Below are 25,586 nucleotides of genomic sequence, written 5' to 3' on the forward strand. Positions count from 1 at the left end.
AAAACAGCAGTTAAGGAAGCCAGCTGATGGGATCGGGGTGGTGTAGAAGTAGAGGCGTGAGAGTAGAAAAAAGGGGTGAGAGTAGAAAAAAAGGCAGCCAAGAGTGGACATCAAAGGAAGACAGGGGGGAGAAACTGGGAAGACCCTGCCTATATGTTAAGAAAGAAACCTGGCCTGAGGAGAGGACAGTCCACTTTCTGCACCTAGGATCTCTCTACATGTCTAGTACAATGGGTAGGTAATACAGTATGTGGTTCTCCAGAGGTTGTTGGACTCCAACTCCCATCAGACCCATCCACCTTGGCCAAAGGTCATGTATGATAGCAGCTGTAGTCAAACAGCATCTGGAGGTCAGCAAGTATTGTTCTTAGGCCATAATGAAAACTGAGTCTGTTGCCCTATCCGCAAGCATGACCACATAATGTCACTAGTTGCTTAGATCAGGTGTGGGGAGCTTTTGGCCCTTCAGATGTTGACAGGGGGTGATGGAAGATGTAATTTAGTAAGATCTGGAGACCCAAAGGTTCCTCACACCTGCTTCAGGCCTTCCAATGGTTGTCAAGTTCTGAGAGGTAAGGGTAGGAATATGGTCCCAATATCCTGGCAAGGTCTACTGGCACCTACCCTGTCTCCCTATGGTGGATGGAACCTGGCCGTTTAATTTTATCACAGTCCCTCAGGGCACCCAATGCGGCATCATGCTAGGAAGTTGTGGGAACATTTAAATACTGGCTTTGCCAGATGCAAAAGAAGACAGGCCTCCTCCAATGATTATGAGTTGTAATACAAACCACACCTGCTAAAATTTACCTTTTCTACAGAACTGTGAAAGGTATAGGAGCTCTGTCCTCTTTGCATCTGGCCACCTTATTTCTCAGCTTGCCCATGAAGGACACCAGTAGGATGGCCCACTAGGTGACATTTTCACAAGAATCTCCTCATTAACATTGGAGCCAATCCTAGGGATAAGTTCAACGAGATGTTACATAATTGGGGATGGCATCTGTTTTCAGTAGCAGTCCAGTGTAATTTTGACCTCCACACTCGTATTCTCTCACATATATAGGACCAGACTGTTAATTTCACCAGTCTCTTTCTGCTCGCTGTCACTGCTGCTTTGTATAGGTGCTCTGTCTTGTTCTGGAAGCAGTATTTTTCCCGTGAAAAATATCAGCGTGATAGAGCATTTGATCACCAGCTCCATTCACAGAGCCAGATCCTTGAAACTAAATTTGATGATAGATAAAAGTAATTACTGTGCAACGTTGGCTGCACTATATTTAAGCCAGTGTTAAGCACTTTCTCTGTTTTCAGGGACTAGCAGAGTTTTGTAAAAACAAATAACCAAGACATGAGAAATACATTGTGGGGGAATGGGGAAGAAGCTCTCTAGATGGATAATGTGGATATTCAGTGACGACAGAAATCCCCTTCATAGATTACAAATGTTGGTGCATCTAGGGCTGGACCCTGGGGCCAAGGTCTAAAGTCCTGCAGCCAAAGGGTCTAATGAGAGTTGCAGCTTAGTTTTGAAAAAAGTAGAAAGTTGTGTGAAATATGGCATTCAGTTAAAGTGATACAGTATTCTAAAATACCCAGCGCTCTTATTAATTTAATGCTTTTTCTTTCTGTATTTCATTTGTATACCACATTTACTTATTACACCTATCTATCACTGAGTTCAACTGGCTCAGTAAACACTCAAGACGATTTTGAAAAACACAACGGCAGGGTAGACAGATAGAAAGATGGGTAGATGTATATATAAATAAATAAATAGTTGCTGCAACAATTTCAGACCAGTAAATTTAAAACCAGAAAAGGGGAAAGTTGGCACAAAGAACTAATGTACCAGGTATACATAGCCATTATAATCAAAATTAAAGGGCTTGGGAGAACACAGAAGGTATTTTTACATGACAGTTAAAAGACTAAACAACATCAGCACCAAGCAAGACTCTCTGGTAGGGCCATTCCATAAATGGAGCAACACCACCCAAAAGCTCTTATTGAGTAGTTATCAACCTCAAATTATTAGGTGGGAGAACCTGAAGAAGCACCCCAGCCATCAATGAGGATTTGAAAGCCCTGACAGGTACCTATGGGACAAGACAACCCTTCAGATTATATGGCTGCAAGCTGTTTAGTGCTTTAAAGGTTAAAGAAAGCACTTTGCATTGGTCCCAGAAACAAACAGATGGCAGAACAATGTTGTAAATGTGATCATATTTACCAGTTATCTTAGGTTTATGTACACACCATTAACATATATTGCTTTTACGCTAGTTTAAGCGCTATGTCTTCCCTCAGAAAGATTCCAAGGAGTTCTGCTTTGAAAGGTCTTTAGTCCCCACAGAACTACAGTTCCTAGGGTGCTTTTGGTGGCAAAAAAAGAATGCTGAAATCTGCAAATGTCAGTCAAATCTTCAATATTTCATTAATTCAAGAAGTGCTCCAATTCATTTCTAAGTCTTTACGAGTCTTTACAGTATCTTTATTCATGTGATATTTAACCCCTTTGTGCCAAACAACCCCCTATAATTCTGCCCAATCGTGTGAACAAACTTTTCCTTGGCCAAAACCAAAATGCAGATGACCACAAACAAATCTGAAATCTGCAAGAACAATCTGTCTACTGAAACAATTACCTAATTCAATTGTGCACTAAACAAGCATGAACACAAAACCTTTGCTGGAAGCGAGCAGTGGATGTTTTTAAAGGAATGGCAGCGTAATAGCACAAGATTGAATTTGAAAAGGCAAATGGTTGTTCAATGATAATCCAAAACAAAATAATTTTGCAAATGGAATTCCCTCAGTAGATGTTATACATGTGTATTTATTAATATGCCCTGCCGTTACAGAATGCAGAACTTCCACCATGACCTCACTGGCCCAAACCAAGGCGTACATTGACTGAGCTGCTCGGATTAGCTCTGTACTTTTCTTCTCAGACCTCCATGCATAAGGAGAATATGGATGACTATTAAGAAATCACATATCTCCCCCACTCCCTCACAGAACCAGGTAACATCAACTACCCTATGGGAATTATCATGATGGCCTTTTATATCTTGCTATTGTTTAGTTTTTAAAAAATGTGGTTTAATATTACTTGGAAGGCTTTGTATCCTGAAAGCCAAGATATAAATAATAGCAACAAGAATTACAGATAGGTAGATAGTTATAAAAAGCATCAAACAACACTTCACACAAGCTTTCCCTATATCCCTTTGGGGATTTGGTTTGTAACTAAAATATATGGTACTGCGGATAACATAACAGATTTTATTTATGTGGCAAAATGTTTCGGCTTGTGCCTTTGTCAACCACTCTGATAAAAATGAAAGGTTGTCGTTTACAAGGCAGCACTTACAGAGCTTTGAGGGTGGAATGTTTAGAAAGGCATCATTTGCCAAAGCTAAGTGATATTGGTACCACCAGCCAGGTTGAAGCCATGTGATATTAATGTGCCCAGAAGTTCTCCGTCTTCACTAATGCTGTGGGATCAGTTGGCACTTCTGCTGCAGTTGTTGATAAGTGGTTCTCAGACCTGAAATGTTTTAGCTACTGGCTTCTCCACCTTTTTGTTCAAAATTGCAGATTTGTGGTTTCTAAAACATGTGCTTAGTGGATATGACTTTATGACTTTTTTTTCACTTGATATAGATTATACTGCAGGTGCAGTTGTGTTTGATGTAGTGTGTCCTATCCATCCTGGTGCTTTTGAAGGTACAGTTGTACCTCGGGTTACATACGCTTCAGGTTACATACGTTTCAGGTTACAGACTCCTCTAACCCAGAAATAGTACCTTGGATTAAGAACTTTGCTTCAGGATAAGAACAGAAATCGTGCTACGGCGGCACGGCGGCAGCAGGAGGCCCCATTAGCTAAAGTGGTGCTTCAGGTTAAGAACAGTTTCAGGTTAAGAACAGACCTCCGGAACGAATTAAGTACTTAACCCGAGGTACCACTGTAGTTTTATCCACATAAATATCTCAGTTTTGAAAGAGAGATACAACACTCACACACTCACATGCATGTTTGGGGTGGAGTGTTCATTTCACCTTGAGTGAAAAAGCATACATTTGGCTGTGGCTGGGTTTGAGGTACCCATAAAACATACCTTAGAGAAGAGATGAGTAAGGCATCTAATACCACCAGGCAACTTTTCTACTTTGGTTCAGGGAAAGTGTCTTGTGGTTTGTAGGCAAGCAGGAGAGTCCAAAAGCAGCACCGTCTACTATGTTTACAAACCTGTGATGTTTTATATACCAAAAAGCAGGCCAGAGTCAGTATACTACTTTTTGGACCAGATGGAAGCTCACTGGTCTCCTGGCATTAACTGATCCTTGCTGTTGGTAGATGTAGTGCAGTAGAAAGCAAGCTAGTGGCTTGTTCCTGCAGCAAAGTGCTGCAGTGTTGTAGAGTAAGCAGAGCCGGTCCACCCATGAGGCAAGTGGAGGTGACTGCCTCAGGCAACAGGATCCACAGGGGCAGCAAATCCAGCCTCCAAGGAATGCATTTCCCACTACTGCTGCTGACATGAATGGTATTCTGAACAAGCCAAATTTAACAGCAAACATCCCCATTAGATTTTCTCTTTCTTCCCTGTCCAGCTACTAAGAACAATTACCTCAGGGAATGCCTAGTAGGTCCACACAACATGGCTGTTTTACTGATGAAGTGATGTTGCAAAATACAGCTTCACGGACACTGTGTAGATCTCTTCAGCATTAGAGCTTATTCAGACCTTTGAAAATCACCTTCATATTGGTATCTTCACTTCAGTCAGGGGTTTTCTGTAACAATGAGGGATGTTCAAAACAGTTTAAGGCTTGTTCAGGTTTTCTGGCACTGGTCAAAAAATTTAGATCCTCATCCATCTCTCTGATGTTTCAAGGAAAGTTTTTCTAGGTCTTTACAGAAAGGCTGGGGCCTTGGAGAGAAAGCGTATCGTATTTCTCACTTGAGCACAAAAAGAATTTCATGGTTATAAAAAGCAATCTTTTGAGTTCTCTCACTATGCAGCTTTCCTTTCCCAAAATATTCACAAGCTTGGTTTTCTTTCACAATGCAGGATGACCCTATTAATGCTAATGGAGTTACAATGATGGATGCTAATAAAGGGGGAACCAGGGCTAATGGGTTTACGAGTCTTCTTTAACAAAACAAAACAAAACAAAACACCAACAAATGATGACAATTGAAGAGGAGAATTCTGCCTATTTTGAACAAAAGTAACAACACTTCTGTGTAACAGCCTTTTTATCAGGGAAACAAAACCACAAGAAAATCACAAAAGTGATAAAATATTCTCTCCACATAGTTTGCAACACTGAGGCATCTCCTCAGAACTGCCACCTCAGAAATGAAGCAGAAGGCCAGCTGTTTCGAGTCTGGAATGTTCTAATCACCAGAGAACAATATATTCCTGACAGCCCAACTAGAATTGATGGTAAACATGCCACTCCACGCAGAATGGGTTTTTAAAAATTGATAGAAGGCCAGAGGGGTAGGAGGCTTTTTTCAGTGAGATCATACCATGTGGAAAATTTATCCTTTCCCTCCCAATTAAAATGGTGTGTGTGTTCAGGCATACACACACACACACACAGCCATCCATACATCCTTATTAAGAGCACCAGCCTAGTAATTTAAGGACAAATTCACAAACAGCTTAATCACATAGGTAGAAGTGGGTCAGAGCAAACGTCTACTCACATCTTTCCAAACTATTCCGAGAACCTGGAATGTGAACTGGATTCCATATAATGAAAAGATTTCAAAGGAAGTCCTCTAAATCAGTGTGAGTTAACTAGGGGAGGAGGAATGGGGAACAGCATATTAGATTCACATGGGGATGAGAACTAGGGCAATAGCCACTGATTTTAAAGCAACAGTAACCATATTTAAACACTTGTGAAACTAAGCACTGTTAGATAACCAATCTGCAATATATTATATTTTCCTGCGGTTGTTTTAAATAAGCTTTAATAAATCATAACACACTTGTTGGAAGCAAGTCTCTGTTCATCCCATGTCTGTATGCCACTACTATTACTTTAGGAGAGTGGATGCTGCCCCATCATGAAATTTAACAGTATTAGAGGAAAAGAAACAAAACAACAACAAAAAGCATGTGAGGAAGGAGGGAACACTGTTGGAAGAATCCATCCAAAGACTGGACTGGAGGCAGACTTAGGATGTGGTTTCTCCCACATGACCCTGCCCTCTCCCAGATGATTTAACATGATGTTACCAGGTGAGATGAAATCTTGGGGAAGCTTTAACTACACCACACCCATAATTTCAGTCAGTTTCAGTGAATCCATGGGGTTTGCAAAACTTAGTTTGTTTTGTACATAGGTTTGTTTTAGCACCAGCATGTGAGCATAAGGTGGACAAACAACTGTAAATAAGAGTGTGGGATGAAATGAAATACCTACTATTGTGCTGCCAGCACATCACAAACCATGGTGTTAACTCATGTCACATTTACAGAAACATAGTTCAGGGATTGGAGACAGCACAAACATTTTGGACCAGCACGTAAAGCCTTTTATCTGCCTTGATGCAAGCCTGCTAATACATTTCCCAACTGAGGCTCTGCTTCGTAAATCACTTAAGACATAGTCCTTATCTGAGTGATCCTAAGGTTATCCTATTTCCCTTTGAAATGCAGAAGCCGAGTGAAATCTTTTCCGCAGCTTTGAGACTATTTGCTGATTGATTCCATAATCTTGACGCTTAGCGTTGTCTAAATGTAAGGGACTCTTTACCACCAAAGATTGCCCCATGAATTCCAGCAAGCATAAGGCTAGACATTTACAAAAAATTAAAAAGGCAGTTCTGAGAGAATGATTGAAAGATGGGTAAGATGTTAGGTAAGCCAGGACTATATTGCATTCATTCCAAAAATCCATATTCCACCCATCTATCAAAAAGTACTCCAGGAACTCATAGCATCACATGCAAAAATGTAAACACAATGAAAACAATTAGATGCTCATGTGCAGGCCTCAGATAAGAGCCCTGTGGGAAAGGGATACACTGCCCATGAATGAAAGTAAAGTGAACATTTGTGCCTCATACATAATTGCAAAGATGTTTGTTAATTGTTGGAACATTGTCACAAATGGCACATAGGCTTGACACTATAAAAATTGATCTGAAAGAAGAATAGGCTCGGGTCCCATACCTATCAAAGATTCTTACAGGATTGTCATACTTCTGGAATTTCCTGGACATATCCAGAATACAGCAGTCGGAAGCAGTGTCCAGGCAGAAATCACAAAAAATGTCCAAGAAAACCCAGACATATGGCAACTCATGTCAGCAATGTCGTTTTTGGCTATTTTCCTTAAAAATAGTTCAACAACTTTTCACTGTTAGAAATATCGCAACCCTAATATAGGAATTAGGAATGAATAAATAAACAAATATAAATGTTAGTACAGTGGTACTAAGTACTTAATTTGTTCCAGAGGTCCGTTCTTAACCTGAAACAGTTCTTAACCTGAAGCACCACTTTAGCTAATGGGGCCTCCTGCTGCCGCCACGCCGCCAGAGCACGATTTCTGTTCTCATCCTGAAGCAAAGTTCTTAACCCAAGGTACTATTTCTGGGTTAGTGGAGTCTGTAACCTGAAGCGTATGTAACCTGAAGCGTATGTAACCCAAGGTACCACTGAACTTTCCACACGAGTGCAACATTTGCAGTTCAAAACTTCTGAAAAGAAACATTTTAAAAATAAATGTTGTGGGGAAGTCTACCCAGAAGAGCTTTGACTAGTGCCCTAGAGGACATGCACTAATTTAGTTATAACCAGTAAGTATTGTGCCAACCCACTACAATGGTGTGATGTGGAGTTGCAGGCTGATCCAGGCTGGGTGGCAACAGAAGCACTATCCCCTTTCAAATTAACAGCAACACACATTTAAAAAGTGGGTCCCCAAATGCACATTTGGACTAAAGGTGACCCCAAATCAGAAAACCACTGCTCTACACTGGCTCATAGTAGCTCTCCAGGGTTTCAGACAGGGGTCTTTTCCAGTTTTCTGTGGAGATGTCAGGTATGGAAACTGGGACCTTTTTCATGTAAAAGGTATGCTCTACAACTGGAATGCTCTACAGCTGGCATTAACAGGAATGAAAGAGAGCACTGAATGCTGACTGGATGCTCTTCAAAGTATGTAATGTTTATAGATACTTAATGGTTAAATGCTGGATAAAATATCTTTTTTAAAAAGGAAAACATGGTGATTTGGGGAAGAACTATTTCCTTATACAATGTTATGACAATTTCTTAAACATACACCCAAATGTATATTGCTTACAAGACTGGGGTTTATAAGAATAAATAAGCCACACCAACACCTGATATTACAAAATTTAGAAGGCAGGGTTTTTTTTAATAAAAAATAAATCTACATATTGTGTATGCAGAATTTTTCTACCCATGCTGATGTATTGTTATAGCAGTTGTTTACAGTATGCCACTGTTTGATTTTTCGCCTAAGGTTTGATCAATAGAAGCATGTGCATGTAGGGAATACACAACAGAGTGCAGAATGCGAGAAGTGTAGGTAAGCATCTTAATGTTCAGGTTCATTTCATTTTATAGAAGGAATGTAGGTTCTGGATCTCCACAGTCCACTGGCTATTACTCTGCTCATACTTGTTTGTAGCCCTTGATTGTAGAATTACTCTGATCCCCCTTTAATTTCCTTGACAGCCCCAACGTGGTAAATGGTTGAGTGTTCTGATTTTCAAAGCAAATTTTTGAGAGATCAGCCTGCAATGAAGAATAAATGAAACCACTTTACTCAGAAATGCCTCTATCTGGTTGCAGTTCACATCTGAGTTTTAGCTTCAAGCAAATAAATACATTTTGCTGTACTGGGACATATTTTTCTTTTAAGCATTGAAACTCTGTTGTTTCTTGGGCACTGCAGAAGAATAAATGAAAACAGTGCTCCACTTAAGAGATCCAGGCAATGTTAATATCCTGGGTACATGGTTTATTCAACTGAAGCGCTTAACTATCTGCCTTCTGCCACGTGAGCACCTTCTTGCCCTATGTCAAGAGCTATACTGTAGACTTGAGGAACAGTCTTCAGGACCTTTAAGGATTTTCCAGGTCCCATCCCCAAGTTTCTGTTTTCAGATTTTAAAAAGACTTCGGCCAATTCCAGTATCGGAGTTGAAATGCCTCTGACTACCCATTACTGGGAATCACAAATGGGGGAGAGTGTTGTGCTCATAACTTCTTTCTCGGTTTTCCACAGGCACCTGGTTGGCCACTGTGAGTACAAGAGGCTGGATTAGATGATGGACCTTTGGTCTGATTCACCAGGCCTCTTCTGACATTGTTATAGAACCTGCAACCTTTCTTCTAGTTCAAAGCCCCCAAATATTCCCCAGGGACTAAAGCGGGAAACAACAATGTTTTCTTTTCTTCTGCTTTAGGGGAAACCAAACAATTACATTGCTGGTTCACTGCCACATCAAAATCTATAATGTAACAGCACTGCAGGCAAGTACACCAGCAAAATGTTTGCAATTACAATATAAGGCTGAGCCAGATCTAGGGTGCTTCAGTTAAAAAAACAAAGAACTTCCTTATTTCAAGAAATATTTAACTGAAACAGGTCCTGTGCATTCTGAGGCATTGTTTGGGGTGCTTGCATATCTGTTTGCTGATTTGATTTAAGTTTTGTACAAAATACTACTGAGATGTATTGGCATCATAATGGCAGAGACTAAACCTATAGTAACAATGGTTATCTTGATGCTTGCATCTTTGGCTGTATATAGCTTAGCTCTAAACTACAAGTCTCTAGAAATAAGAGTATATATAAATATGTCACGCTTACTTGTTTCAGTCACAGATGTTTGGGAGAGACTATAGAATGCACACATTGCTTGCAACTTACATAAACTCTTTTAAATATTTCACGGCATGACCTAAACCATCTAGATATGAAAGACCAGTGCCACCCTCTGGTTACCTGACAAGCCACAGATCTGCTTTCCTTGTCTGTTGCTTGTTAAGTTCAAGGGGAAAGAAGAAAGAAATAAGTCACTTTAAAACATCAGAGCAAAATGCTTCTCCCCCCCCCCCCATAGACCATACCTTCAATATTGCAATTTTTAAACGAAGTCAATAAGTAAAAACATGATAACAAAATGGAGATATATGAAGCTGGGAAGATTAATGGAGCAAATATAAGCTAGTGAGGTGCTGTCAAAGGAAAAAGATAAAATGTGTCTGACAGAGACTTCAGAGTAAAACATGTAAACTTGGTATTCGTAAATAATTATTATTTCCAAAAGTAACTTTAAGGAGAAAAGTGTTGTTCAGAGGAACCTGTTACAAATCCGTTAAACAAGATATTAATTTTCTGATAAGCCCTGCATATTCTTTAAGACATTGCCACTGCAGGATGCTTAGACTTGTGTTCCATACTTTTTGCATAATGAAGACTGATATAATTTCAGGATTATACAGCAGATACATAGGCACACTTCTTAATCTCTTCAAAGCCATTTTGGCTTCTCTGATTCTTCCAGCAAATAATTTGCATTTCTTAGCACCTTTACGTTTTCTTTTTTTAGAATGACTCACCCATGGTTATTTAGGGTTTAAAATTTTACACAGCTGCTGCATTCTTATGGAGAAATGTGCATCATCTCCCTGGGCTAGGTTTGCTCCCAGATCTGCTTAGCACTGCCTTCACTGGGAGGACTGCCATAGTAACCAGATTCCAGCTGCAGTTCTGAATTCAGGATGGGACAATAGAGATATCAGCCCTTGGTGCAAGCAAGCACAAAAAAAAAAAATGAGAGAATTATACTTTGAGCTGGAAGGATAAATACCCACCATCTATATTACACAACGGTTTGTACACCCTTGCTACATTTGAACACTTGTTATAAACACCAACGCTGCTTGGGTATCTATTTGGAAAACATATATCAAGCTATATGTATAAATTAAGATGGGTATAATGATGGTTATTGGATTGCTAGGGTGAGCTGACAAAGTGGGGGAGGAGTTCCCTTCCCTCTTTTTTTCTCCCTTCTCACTCCACGGTAAATTTGCAATAGAAAATCAATAAAAATGCTTTTGAAGAAGAAGAAAATGTGCTTCAAAAGTCATACCATATATAGGCAGTTGAAGAAGAGACAAAAACTGAACTTTGTCACTGATCTAGAGGTGGAAGGCAGAAACATTCAGAAACCAGAAGAAATTAGAAAGTGTTTCCAGAAATATTTCAAAAAACTTTATACACAAGGGCCTCAGGAAGTGTCTGAGATAGATAAATTTTTAAAAGCAAATGGTTTACCAAAACTATCTCAGGAGAAGAGGACAATCCTGAATTATAGAATAACACAACAGGAAATTGAGGGTGCCATTCAGAATATGCAACTAGGCAAGTCTCCAGGCCCAGATGGACTTACCTCCAAGTACTACAAGACATTAAAAGACTACCTGATACAACCGTTAATGGAGGTTTGTAACCAGATTATGGAGGGGAGGAGGGCACCGGAAACGTGGAAAGAAGCCTTCATCACATTGATACCTAAACTGGAAATTGAAAAGACTCAACTTAAGAACTACCGTCCCATCTCACTCCTAAATGTGGATTACAAAATTTTTGCTGACATTTTGGCAAGTAGACTTAAAAAAATACTTAATGAAGTAATTCACAAGGACCAGGCAGGCTTTCTCCCAGGGAGACATTTGTTTGATAATACCAGGAACATTGTTGATATTTTGGAACTTTTACAAACTGATATCAATACGAAAGCTGTGTTAATTTTTATTGACGCGGAGAAGGCCTTTGATAACATTTCTTGGATGTTTATGAAGAGAAACCTGGAAGGGATGGGAGTGGGGCGGGGGTTTGAAAATGGAATAGAAGCAATCTATTCTGAGCAAAAAGCTAAACTGATAGTGAACAATGTGGTGACAGAGGAGTTCAAAATTGAAAAAGGGACACGACAAGGGTGCCCACTATCCCCTCTTTTATTTATTTCAGTCCTGGAGGTGTTACTGAACATGATTAGGGAGGACCGGTCGATACAAGGAGTACAGGTCGGAGCGAAACAATATAAACTGAAAGCTTTTGCAGATGATTTGGTTTTAACATTACAGGAGCCAGAATCTAGTACAAAAAGAGTATTAGAACTGATTTATGAGTTTGGTCGGGTGGCGGGATTTAAGTTGAATAAGCAAAAAACCAAGGTTTTGGGAAAAAACTTGACATCTTCGGAAATAGATGGGTTTCAGAAGGAAACAGAACTAAGTGTGGTAAAAAAAGTGAAATACCTAGGGGTCCACTTGTCAGCTAAAAATTTGAATTTATTTAAAGACAATTATGAAAAATGCTGGTTGGAAATCAAAAAAGATTTGGAAATCTGGTCAAGATTGAAACTTTCCTTGTTGGGCCGAATTGCAGCTATAAAGATGAATGTATTGCCGAAAATGTTATTTTTGTTTCAGACCCTACAGATTGTGGACAGAGTGGAATGTTTTGGAAAGTGGCAGAAGGATATATCCAAGTTTGTTTGGCAGGGCAAAAAGCCCCGGATAAAGTTTAAAATATTAACTGATTCGAAAGAAAGAGGGGGGTTTGCCCTGCCGGACCTGAGATTATATTATGAAGCTGCGGCCTTCTGCTGGATGAAAGATTGGTTATTACTTGAGAACACTGATGTCCTAGATCTGGAAGGGTTTGACAATGCTTTTGGTTGGCATGCATATTTGTGGTACGACAAGGTAAAGGTTCATAAAATGTTCAAAAATCATATTGTTAGAAAATCAATATTTATGGTCTGGATAAAATACAAGGACTTATTAGAAGGTAAGACTCCGAGGTGGCTCTCACCAGCAGAGGCCAAGGCCCGGAAAAAACCTAATATGGAGGTTGGTTGGCCGAAATATGGGGAAATTATAGAAAAAGTAGGAGAAACTTGGAGACTGCAGAGTTATGAAAAATTAAGGAATAAGGTGCAAAATTGGCTTCACTACGCTCAAATTCAAGAGGTTTTTAAGTTGGACAAAAAAATAGGTTTCCAGGTGGAAAAATCGAAACTAGAGACAGAATTGTTGGAACCAAAGACCAAGGTACTTTCGAGAATGTATAACTTGCTGCTTAAATGGAACACTCAGGATGAGACAGTCAAATCAGCCATGATAAAATGGGCTCAGGACATTGGGTACAACATTATGTTTGAGGATTGGGAAAGGTTATGGACCACTGGTATGAAATTCACGGCATGTAATGCCTTGAAAGAGAATATTATGAAAATGATATACAGGTGGTACATGACCCCAGTCAAGCTTGCTAAGATATATCACTTGTCTGATAATAAATGTTGGAAATGTAAGGAGGCTGAAGGGACATTCTTTCACCTCTGGTGGACTTGTCCAAAAGTGAAGGCCTTCTGGGAAATGATATATAATGAGTTAAAGAAGGTGTTTAAGTACACCTTTCCCAAGAAACCAGAGGCCTTTCTATTGGGCATTGTCGGCCAGAAGGTGTTAAAGAAGGATAGAACCTTTTTTATGTATGCAACTACAGCAGCAAGGATTCTCATCGCAAAATACTGGAAGACCCAAGATTTACCCACACTGGAAGAGTGGCAGACGCAATTGATGGACTACATGGAATTGGCCGAGATGACTGCCAGGATCCGAGATTTGGGAGAAGAAGCAATAGAGGAGGATTGGAAAAAATTTAAAGATTATTTACAAAAATTTTACAAGTTATATGAATGTTAAGAATCCGCATGATTAGGGAAATTCAGCTCCAGCAATAAGATTAAGGTATGGGAAACTAAGTTATATAAAGGAAGGACTAATGTTTAAAAGAATATTATATATGTTATTAGTGTAAATTGAAAATAAGTATTTTAAACGTAAACCACAAGTATTTGAAAGAACAAAAGAATGTACGAAATAAGGTTATAATTTGCTGAAAATTTTTATTGTAAAGAACGCACGGTGAGGGAGACGTGGGGAAGTCCGGTTGGTTATGAAAAAATGCTTTGAAAGGATGATTTTTTTCTTTTTCTTTTTCTTTTCTGTTATTTCTTTGTATAACTGACTTTGTATTTCTATTTGGAAAAAAAGCAATAAAAAATATTTAAAAAAAACAAAAAAACAAAAGTCATACCATATATAAATTGGTAATCATTATATTTTGAATTATTAAATGGAAAGTCACATATCACCCTGCACAGAGGCTGTGTAATGTTATGCCATTGAAAATTGCTATTGAGGGAGGAGACGTTTAGAGGTATGTGACTCAAATCCCTGCTAGACAGAAGGAACCAGTAGGTTGATTTTTGCTTATGAGCAGACTTGTGGCAAGATAGGCCGAGGCTGCTCCTGCTATCTGAACAGCATGAATTCAGAATTTTCCTCCATCTTAAATCATTAAGTTTTACCTTATGTACTTTTAGCCCCTTTGAGGATAAATGCTTTGCATACTCAGGTGCTGTGACAGAATAATTGATGTTCCCCATCAGTTAAATACCCTTTAGCTAGTAAGTGTTTTTTTAGTTACACTGACTTAAAATTGTGAGTTTAAAATTGTGAATAAAAACATACAGTTTTCTTCACTGTTAGGCATACTGTTTTAGAACCATAAAAAGAAATCTCTCAATGTATTCAAAGCTAAACTGCATCTGTAGCTGTAGGTTCCATCCCTAATTATCATAACTGAGAACAACCTTATTTTTTAAAACGTATTTTTTTATGAAAGATTCCTTGGTTTACAAAAGTATGTGCAATGTCTCTCTTTTCAAGTTACATTTTCTACAGATCAGTTTCATATGCCGAGACATTAGTGTTACAGTGGTGCCTCGCAAGACGAAATTAATCTGTTCCGCGAGTCTCTTCGTCTTGCGGTTTTTTCATCTTGCGAAGCACGGCTATTAGCAGCTTAGCGGCTATTAGCGGCTTAGCGGCTATTAGCGGCTATTAGCGGCTTAGCGGCTATTAACGGCTTAGCGGCTTTAAGAAAAAGGAAACAAACTCGCAAGAACTCGCAAGACGTTTCGTCTTGCGAAGCAAGCCCATAGGGAAATTCGTCTTGCGGAACGACTCAAAAAACGGAAAACTCTTTCGTCTAGCGAGTTTTTCGTCTTGCGAGGCATTCGTCTTGCGGGGCACCACTGTACATTAGGGAAAAAAGGGGGAAAGAGGTGGAGGGAGCCATGGTGAGTGGGGGTGGAGTCGGGTGGCAATGTTTCTATTTTATTTAACATATGTGTGGTGTTTTGTGTCAGCGTCACTCGTGCGGGTTTTCTTTACTATTCATAGAATCATAGAATCATAGAGTTGGAAGAGACCACAAGGGCCATCGAGTCCAACCCCCTGCCAAGCAGGAAACACCATCAGAGCACACCTGACATATGGTTGTCAAGCCTCTGCTTAAAGACGTCCAAAGAAGGAGACTCCACCACACTCCTTGGCAGCAAATTCCATTGTCGAACAGCTCTTACTGTCAGGAAGTTCTTCCTAATGTTTTGCTTGTGTTCCTTTGGTGGTGAGAGAGGTTGAGGTTGGCCTAGGGTGTGGTTGTTTGTGGCGAACTTTGTTTTCATGTGTGAGTGGGGTGGGTGGGTGTTTTGAGTCAGGTTAGCCATATTGATTCGTATGCTGTTGGTGGATTCTTGTCGTTGTCTTGTTGGGCTGTGTATGTGATAAAGGGGTGAAGGCATCTTCTTCCATTTCCCCCGTGTCAGTTTCAGTTTATTGGTTAGTTCTTCTAATAAGGCTGTTTCCCATACTATTTGGCACAACCTTATTGATGGAAATACTTGTTCTTTAGAGTTCTAGACTTACTGCACATCTGAAGAAGGTATGCTTTTGCTTATCAAAGAATATGGCTGAAGCATCAGAGTTTTGAATGAGAAAGCGAGAAGAGACACACTAGTATTGCAAATTCCTTCCTTAGTACTTAAATCTAATTCCGTTCTCCAAACAGCATGTCTTTCTTGGACAACCTTTTCACATGTTCCCCATCCCATTTCAGGTATAAATTAGACAAATTAGAATGCATTAACATGTTCACTGTTACAATATCCAAAAGCTGTAACTTAGATATCAGCTTTAAGGAAATGGATTTTTAAATAATGGCAGCTAAAAGCAAGGAAATGCCGACAACAAAATAACACGATTTTAAAATGATCTCGAGACCCATATAGGGCTGCCCATTCTTTTGATTTAATAGCAGGTGGCATAATTTTAGAGTGCTTTAAGTCCTCAGAATGTGAGTCTTCTGGAAAATAAATTTCTTCTGATCCTCACTCACAGAGGGGAACATTTTTTTTTAAAAAAATGACTAATGTATGTTTTCTATAACACACAAAGGCATATGAATCCAGTAAGCTGCTGGACCACAAGATGGATTTCCCCAGTTTTAAACTGCATGGTGCTTCAAGGTGTTGACACTAACAACATGCCTCACAGAGCAATCCTATACAGGTTCATTCAGAAGTAAGTCTCACTGAGTTCAGTTTATTTAGGTAAATGGGCATAAGGATTGCAGCAGAAACTTCTCTTTACTCTTTGCATGGTAAAATACAACACCCATTCTAGTTTATGTAGGTTTTCTTTCACATTATGGGTGGAGAACGCAGAAAAGCTCTTTTATAGCTTAACCAGAAGCAAGTCTCACTAATTTCAATGAGACTTATTAACGGTTAACCATTTGAGATTGCAGTCTTGGTGGCATGGATATATGCTTAACTACCCAATTATTTCCAGGTACAAATTCATTCCAAAGTATTTCTGCTCTCACTACCAACTCTGTCTTCCATGGCCTATTATTTCTCTTATTGTTTCCAGCAGCATCCCATGCCTTTATTGCAGAAGACAATAGCTCACGGATAGGGCTCATGCTTTGCATGCCAAAGATCTCAGGTCCAATCTCCTGGCACAGCCAAGCCAGGAAAAAATCCCAAAGACTTGGAAAAATTCCTGCTAGTCTGAATAAACATATATCCTAATCCCCAACTGCAAGTACCAATATAGATGAGCTTTCTTCTGTGAGCAATTTAAAACAGGTGTGGGGAACTTTGGGCCCTCCAGTTGTTGCTGAACTATCATTTTTGGCTATTAGCCATGCTAGCTGGGGCTGTTGGGAACAGCAATCCAAAAATGTCTGGAGGGCCACAAGTTCTCTACTCTCAAATTAAAACAAATCTGAAGCGGCATTAGCCCAGTGATTAAGTACCCAAATGCAGTACTCCCTCCCCCAGGAGCCAGGCCTCATGGTGAAAGGAGAAGACACGGCAACATGTATTCGGGATAAAAACGGCCACAACTTTATTGAATTCAGATGTAGGTAAACCTTGGCATAGGCATTGGGCGGGTATCCATCTCAGGGTATCCACCCTGCTGGGGGTCTGAGGCATGACAGGGTCAGTGAGGGGAAGATGGCACCAACGCAAACATGAGTTTACGCAACTGCTCCCTCCCCGAATCGCTGAGAGTAGCTCTATGGCCCATCCGTCATGTGCTTGTGGACAGAGACTACACTCATTACCCCTCTAATGGGGTACCCTGTTATTACCGCCACAGGAAGTGGATGAGTCACCCCTTCCTCAGATGTTTGACTGAAGGATTCTGGCCAAGGAATAAACAGCCAAAGTTGTGACAATTGCTACGGGGAAGGCAAAACCTGCAGAGCAGGGAAATTCCTTCCCAGCTCTGAAGACAGCAACCATTGTGCAACCATGGCCACGGCCACACGCCTGGAAAGAAAAGGTTAGTCTGCAAGAAAACAAGATTAAAGGATGGGCTGGGTGGGTGATACAATCGGGCTGACTGCACTGCCAAGATGGCCCTGCCCCCTAGGCCACCGCGGATTGGCCAGAAATTTTAAAACTGGGTTTGGCAGGAATCCAGCAGGCACTGCGGCACCCAAGGGAGAGGAGCCAACGGTCGGGGCAAATGTGGTGTGGCTTCAGAAGGAGGGGGAAGCACCGTGCTGGGTCGCAACCACCACCCATCTCTGTACTGGGTAAGCAGCCATTTTCAAGCTGTGTTTCTCAAGGGAATCTTTTTAATGAGTTCTAGGGGACATCAACACAGAGCAACTGTCAGGCTTAACAGCCCTGGTCATTTTTTTCCTTTTAATTTAGGAACTCACATAGTTTTGTGTGTGGCCCCCGCCCCCATGAAGAAATTACCATTTTGTTTATAGGTGGCCCTGTTTTGCTTCTAAACTGAATAACATGCAGTCACCTAAGTGCGCTATTAACATATGTATAGAGATGATAATGAGGGCAAAACATGTGGTGATCATGGAGCTGCCTTTTTTCTTCTATATGGATCTGCTATAATTGTTCAGAACAGCCTTAGCCATGGTTGTGAATATGCTGCCACTGCTCCCTCCCCGCTCAAATTACAGATATTTCTTGTGCCTCTGTCCGTGAGTGTTAGCTTGTATGTTCACTCTAGTGTGCAAAGCACAACTGGTCTTTAAAGCCAAGCCATATAACATAGAAATATTACTTCCCTAACTTGGGGTCCTAGCCAACAAAATAGCACATCTATTTTAGCTGATATCAACTACATCTTGCCCTACCACAAAAGGTTTTCAAAGAGAAATTGTTTAAATTCTTCAAATCAAACCACAGCAAGCCTTCCAGGTTTCATGTCTGGCAATACCAAGTGATATAGAACAGACATAATTGTTTGAGTAAGCTGAGACATTAATTTGTTTGGACATGAATGAACTATAATATTCCCAATGAGACAAGCTTGTTTCTGCAGCAGAGAAGAAAATTAAGATGAAACATTCAACAATATCCAATTGACCAAGGTCCTCTCCCCGCCCCAGCCTTTATTGCATTTTTGTTGTATGTGGATGCTACTTACTTGTTAGACTCTCTCTCCATCATCCTCATGTTTCTAAGAAGTGATGAGACCATTTCAGCCCACTTCCTCACTTTTAATTTAATTACATTGATGGAGCCTCACAGCGAGAACAACAATGAGCATCAATCACATTTACCTGGATCTGAGCTCTGTACTTGGGAGTTTTTCTTTATTCCTCTACAACCGACATTTCCTTTAATGATTTTGTATAATTAATCAAACCCCTCTTATATATAAAATGACAGCCTAAAGATGTTGTGTGTAATGTATCATCATCTTCTTTTTACTTTATTTGGCTAAAACAAATTAATGAGATATTGTGAAAAAACCTGGTGCATTTTGCAGCATTTAAGCCAGTGCTTTTTCAAGCATTGCATTCATGATCGTGATCTTGTTAGGCTCTCTAGCGAAATGAAACAAAGCCTGGAAAGATCTCAAGAAAAAGAATAAAGAATTGAGTTTCTTAAGACGAAATAATAGGAGGAAGTCTTACTAATTCAGCAGTGCAACACAGACCTAACTCAAACATCATATGCTATGTAAATTACATACTAATATGAGTTTGGAGTGGGTTAGGCTGTGTATGCCCTGGATCCAGCACATATTCAATTCCTGGGATAGCCTGGCTAGCTTCCCAGTGAAGTCCTCTAAGTATGGACCATTAAGGTAACTAAGGAAGTGGCTCTGTAACAGATGGGTCTAGGGTTCCCATATGTCCAGAATTACCCAGACATATCTGGAATATTGCAGCCGCAATCAGTGTCTGGGCAGAAATCGGCTAAATGACCGGGAAAATCCAGACATATGGCAGTCGACTTTCCTCAGAAAAAGCTCAAAAACATCCAATTTCTTTGCAATTTTGCAACCCTAGGTGGGTCCCTCAACTAGGTGGTAGTTAGAAAGACAAAGGCCAGAACTGAGAGTTGAGTTTTGTGAACCAGATGCTAGAAGGCTGGGAGACAGAGATATACTTGATTTTTGTTAGAATCCCAAGGCTGTGGCCGCAACAGAAGCAAGACCCTCTTGGGGTGTTAATGCTACCAACCCCTCCATCGTAGGCTCAGGTTGTATATATGTGTAAATAAACCACATATCATAAAGACCCCACAGTCTCCACTGTGCCTCATTCCAAAAGAAAACACAAACCCTGCGTAAACACCAGGAACCTCTGGAATCTCACACCACTAAGATATTGGAGTGGTGTGAAACAATACACACACACACACACACACACACACGTCTACACATGCAATTGTAGAGCATTAAAATGCCTCTCCTACCAGCATTCTGAAAGAGCACAGACCATTGTACTGCCTCAGCATTCTATCATTCTGCTGTGCGCAAACCTTGGGGGTCAGAATATTTGTCTTTTGGCCAAACTAGATGAGATATCAATCCTGCAATTAATAATTATAGGATTGGTTTTTTACAGATAAATGGCACATCTCCCAGTGTGGATCCAGGATCACAGCAGGGGGACAAGCGTTAAAACACCCTCCCCCTTCCAAACATCAGATTTCTGATCCAGCCTGAGGATCCTGCACCTTTCAGCAATAAGCCTTTTTATTGCATCAGGCAGAACTTTGAGCTCTCCCTCAAATTACCAGTGTTAAAATTGAAGTAGTTGGAATATAGGGAAATAGGTCCATTTATATTGTCTCAAGCAGAGAGCCCCCCCAAAACCGACATCTCTCAAAATGACTCATCACTTGAACATTCAGGTTTGTATTGTTACCTAGATAAATGGCATGCCCATCTTGTGGTTATAAGTGAGTTTTAGAATGACAAGTGGATTTGGTTTCCTTTCCAAATAAGAATGATGTTCACAGACAGCAACTTCTTGTTTTATATTCTTCTGAAGTACAGAATTAAGAAAGGACAAAAGGGAGGTCATGGGAGCTGCATGTCTAATAGCCGATAAAAAGAGTCTGAAGAATATAAACACACTGAATGCACAAACAAGTTTCCTTATATAATAATATGTGAGCACAATGTGATTGAAGAGTTTCAAAAATTTGATTATAATCCTAATTGGAACTTCATGAAAACTGCCTTAAGGAGACCACAGAGCCGAGCCCTGAATGTCCAAGCAATTTTAGATTCAAATTAAGTTAAGAGATTGATTTCCATTTCAAAAGGCCTTTCCTAACTGATAAAGTAAGCTGAAGCAGTACTATTTAAAATGTACCCTCAAACGGCAAAAACTAAGCATCTCTCTCTCACTCTCTCTCACACACACAAACAAACAAACACACACCGTTGGTTATTTGGATTGTATGCCTAAAGAAACTAGAAAACATTCAATCTGGTAAAGTTGTTAGAAAAAAGAAGCAGACACTCATTGACAAATATGGTCAGATCAGCTCTTGGACTGAGCAGTACGCAGTAGTGTGTAATGGATACCCATCATGAAATCAAATGGGGATGGAATAAAGATGTACAGGGCCAAAACACAGAGTGGGAGAGGCAAACCAAACCCCTGTGAGTCCTCTACAAGAGATAGGCTCCTCTTCCCTTGGTTTTTGCCCCCAAAGCACTCTACCACCCCCTCCACAATACAATACAATGCAATGCAATGCAATATAATGATGTGGGTTCACTCAATGAGATTATAGGGAGAGGAATGCTGCAGGGCAGTGGACAAAGGGCAGAGGTAATATTTCCAAGCCCTTGGATTGACTAAAAAAATTACCTTTTTCTGATTTTCCAAGTTAATCCAAGGCGAGTTTCTGAGAGCTCCACCATCTCTAGACAGAGTTTTTTGTTGTTGTGGCACCTTGCTTACATAATTCCCTGCCTCTGCTCCTTAATGTGGTGCCCCTGTCCATAGTTTTTTCACATCCCAGCTGAAGAAGACATTTCTGTTGCACAGGTTTTTAATGGACCTCTGTGCCTTTTCGTCTGATTTTCTCCTACTGCTTTAAACATTTTTGTTGCTTTTAAAAGATTGGATTTCTGTTTTATTTTGCTGTTTTTATATATTGCTGGTTTTAAGTATGCCATGAACCACCTCAGAAGTTACAAAAGAGAGGTGGGCTATAAATATTCAAATAAAATTATTTCAAACTGTACCATATTCATCTCCTGACAATCTGGGCGGGGGGACCCTGACATTGAAATCAATGAAACAGATAACGTATTACGACAGTGGAAGTTTGATGTGAAGATGTTAGCAGCCTGAAAACAAAGTTGTTCCTTTCCTTGCTTGCTTTTCACTAAGAACTAATATGGACATTTCCCTGGGCCATTGTTAGCTTTGATGGACAAATATTGAAAGTGAGGGAACGTGAAAGTGAGGCAATTTCTTTTTTAGACATAAAATATCAAATTAAAATGATACAAATCTGAAACTAGGTAATTTAATACCAATGGAGGCCTGGAACAAACTATAAATTGGTGTGATCAAACTTTACTGTCAGATTTTTGAAGCAATACTGCTTGCAGAATGCCTTACGATCAATTTAGATAATTATAGATGGGGAAAATAGGAGATGGGTGCCCAGGATGACTTTTGTTCCAATAGCCTGTTGCAGTGGAGCCAGGTCTGTTATGGCAAGTGGGGCACTGCCCCACCAACCTCAGTCTGCCCTCTCCCAGCCCCCACCTGTCTGCCATCTTACTTACAACCAATCCGGGGGGTGGTTGCACAACCGGTCGACTTCTTCCTCTGTAGTCTCAATGTTGTCTTTATAGAACTCAGCAGAGAGGAGGCTGGGGGCAAAAAACAAAACCAACCTGTCATTGGCTTGGGCTCTGCCTGCTGCTTGGGCTCCCTGCAGTCTGCCCCAACAGTCTTGATGGTCCCCAGCCACCACTAGTCTATTGTTGCTACAATTTCCTCTGGATTTCCTTGCTCTTTCATGCTAGCATAGGTCACTTTTAAAAAGGGACTTGCTACTTCTACCTAAAATAGAAATGGCCACAGAATTCTCAAGGCACTATTTTGGGAAGCCAAGTGGGTGTAGGTAGTTGCTCTATCCCATTTCAAGCCATATGGAGGGGTTTTTGTTTCCTTCAACACCACCATAAATGTGGCTATTTTGAAGTCCCAGGTTATGGCTTAAAACCACATGAAGCTGCGTCTGATCAGTGCTTGGATGGGAACCACATGTACACTTCTATGGGCTCCATGACAGAAGAAGAATCGGGGGCGGGGGGAGTTAGAAAATAAAAATAAACAACAAAGGCTTTTAAAAATGCAGGCATTTCACTATTGCTGTGTCTCTTGCTCCCCATCCCACATTTATTCTAAAATCTCTTCCTACTCCCAATCAAGGAAACCTGAAAGGCTGCCCCTGCCTATAAGTAGTCTGGCGAACGTTTGCTGTGATTCACCAGGTAGATGCTGAGTTCATCTGGATACACCAACAGACAACATGCATCACTTGAACAAAAACTGCTAGTGGCAAAACACCTCCTTTGTGTGACAGCTGGATGATCCTAATGAGAGCTACACACTAAACACCCTCTCACAGAGCCGATCCGAGGCAGAGAGAGTGTAACTTCACTATGGCAGGTTTAAATTTCAGATCTTTTTGAGATATGGCCATCAAGTCACATAAGCTTCCTTCACCTATATCAGTCCTGCCTGCAGCACATTTTTACAAAACTAGACGCTGAAAGAAATAGATGCCCATTGACATGACTCACCGCTTGGTTGCACCGTGATAGGAGATGGGTTGCAAAAATGGCTTTACCACCATACAGTCCCCCTACCCTTTGGTAAGTCTTTTTTTTTAAAGATTGATAGGGGGGAAAGTGGAAACACAAAGGAAAAAAGATTGCACAAGGAAAGTAGTGTTGGGCAAGAGAAGGCAATCTAAAATGGCAGCTGCTGGGCACTTTTGCAGAATGGGAAAAGAAAAGGGAAGACTGCAAAGGAGGAAGGGGAATCACTTGTTGAAAGTTGGAACTAAAGGTGGATTTGGAAAGAAGGTTGTATCTGATACCATCAGCAAATTCTAAGGACTGGCATGCATTACCTTCAGCACCTTGCAAAACAGAAAGATGTCAAGGTTCAACAAGGGTAACAACAATACAGTATCATCACATCATGCATTCCATGTATATGCAAAACCACGTATATGACAAACACCCCCCTTGGAACTGCCTCTACACAAGCGTCCTTACCCTCCCAGAGCTGGCATGCTGAGTGGGCCTCATTCAGTAAGCAAGGCAGAGAGTTTTGAAGGCAGAGGATATCAGAATTATTACGCCAATAGGGGACAATTTAGGAGTGAAGTTAACACAGAATGGCTATCTAAGTCCAATTATTAAGTTCAGGGCAGGGGTTAGATTTCAGCTAGTACTGTGCTCAAACCTGTTCTCCAATTTCTTAAAAGTTTTCTTCCAATTCAAAAAGAAGCTTCCATTTTTCTGTCCAATTCTCAAGGCACTTAAAATATTTCTTTAGAACGTTAGTGGGGGCAAAGGTGAGATTACCTTCTTGCTGCAAGCTGGCTGTGGGTGTGGTGCTTGTTTATCTTGCCATTAAACATTTATCCTATACTCTACAGCTTCCCCAACTGCCTGTGCTTCCTGATCACAAAAAAATTCATGGCTGAACTGACCTCATGACATCTTTCCCTAAGCTTCAATTGAATCATGGGAAGTCAGGGAGGCTGGTTGAACAAGAAATACTTGGTTATAGAACTCTGTACAACATAACCCCTCTCCTTTGCCAACTTTCTCCTGCTTCTATCCCTTCCTCCTCGGCCCTAACTTCCTAAACTAGATATGGGAAGTGTGTCTAAAGGTATATTAACATTTATCCTTACACAAACCACCAGAGAGATGATTTGTGGAATTAAAGCAAAGATGCTTGCAAACACCCTTTGGCCACCTTGAAAATGGGGTAAACGCAACAGCAACCCTGCACTCTGTTGGAAATACAACAGCCGAGAGATTATTTGACTTGGGAAACTCACTGGTGCCAAATAGAAGCTTCACCTACAGAGCATATACAGTAGCTGCTTGCAGATGGTAATTTTCATTGACACCAAAGCTCAAGGAAAAAATTTAACCCACAACAGCTGCTATTTTAAAAAACAAAATGTAGATACGTGAAATATGGTCATGCATTTAACATAATGTGTAGTTTGGCCCTTAGGCACTAACCTACACTACAGTGGGTGCAGCATGCAAGCTCTCCACATTGACTTCAGTTTTACTCTTGGAAGCACTGAGTGCTGGGTATAATATAAAATGGCCTGGTGGGGGAAAACAAAAGCAAAATAGTCTGAGACTTGATTGCCACCAGAGAGTAGCAAGTAGATACAGATTGGCATTTCAGGATGGAAATGGACACTTCCCCAATTCAGAGTGATATGCAGGCAGCAAGCAAGGCTGTGTGCTTTTTACATTGAATGATTGGTTCAATAAAAGTTAATGCCTTATGTATTACAAATTTCATTTCTCTGTGACTCATAGCCGACTATGCAGGGAGGGTGGACCCTCTTTCTGTATGTCTCACATTATTGTTACTACAAAATCATAATCGATGCTAATAATCACCACGTCAGAAACACTTGGGTTTGTCATTTTCCTTACTTTTTAAACACACTTTATGATAAGTCTGCTCTATTATTTCCAATTGAGTTGTGGCAGATTTTTCGGAAATGGAAATTCTTCAGGGAACCAAATTGTCTTCAAGAGAATATGTCATAGCAAGTCTGCCTGAGG

The 25,586-nt window shown here is 40.4% G+C and overlaps 2 long non-coding RNA genes across 23 annotated transcripts in view; one reads left to right on the plus strand and one right to left on the minus strand.

Moving 5' to 3' along the window:
* On the plus strand, nucleotides 1-24,413 carry LOC308476935. 6 transcript variants are annotated; one of them, XR_013986227.1, is made up of 8 exons: nucleotides 352-572; nucleotides 2,865-3,027; nucleotides 8,524-8,589; nucleotides 9,473-9,539; nucleotides 16,392-16,517; nucleotides 17,604-17,789; nucleotides 17,923-22,197; nucleotides 23,182-24,413. It is a non-coding gene; the product is annotated as an uncharacterized lncRNA (long non-coding RNA). The 6 variants fall into 6 exon arrangements; XR_013986226.1 differs by lacking the exons at nucleotides 352-572; nucleotides 17,923-22,197 and adding an exon at nucleotides 1-234; XR_013986228.1 differs by lacking the exon at nucleotides 17,923-22,197 and having other exon boundaries at nucleotides 430-572; nucleotides 9,473-9,543.
* LOC308476927 overlaps nucleotides 1-25,586 on the minus strand; it is an 808,687-nt gene that overhangs the window by 474,320 nt on the left and 308,781 nt on the right. For all 17 annotated transcript variants that reach the window (XR_013986193.1, XR_013986194.1, XR_013986198.1 and 14 more), the window contains one exon: nucleotides 22,530-22,616. This is a non-coding gene — a long non-coding RNA (uncharacterized lncRNA). The remainder of the gene's footprint in view (nucleotides 1-22,529; nucleotides 22,617-25,586) is intronic.

The sequence above is a fragment of the Podarcis pityusensis genome (genome assembly GCF_964106645.2).
Source record: "Podarcis pityusensis genome assembly, chromosome: 5".
NCBI classification, from domain to species: domain Eukaryota; kingdom Metazoa; phylum Chordata; class Lepidosauria; order Squamata; family Lacertidae; genus Podarcis; species Podarcis pityusensis.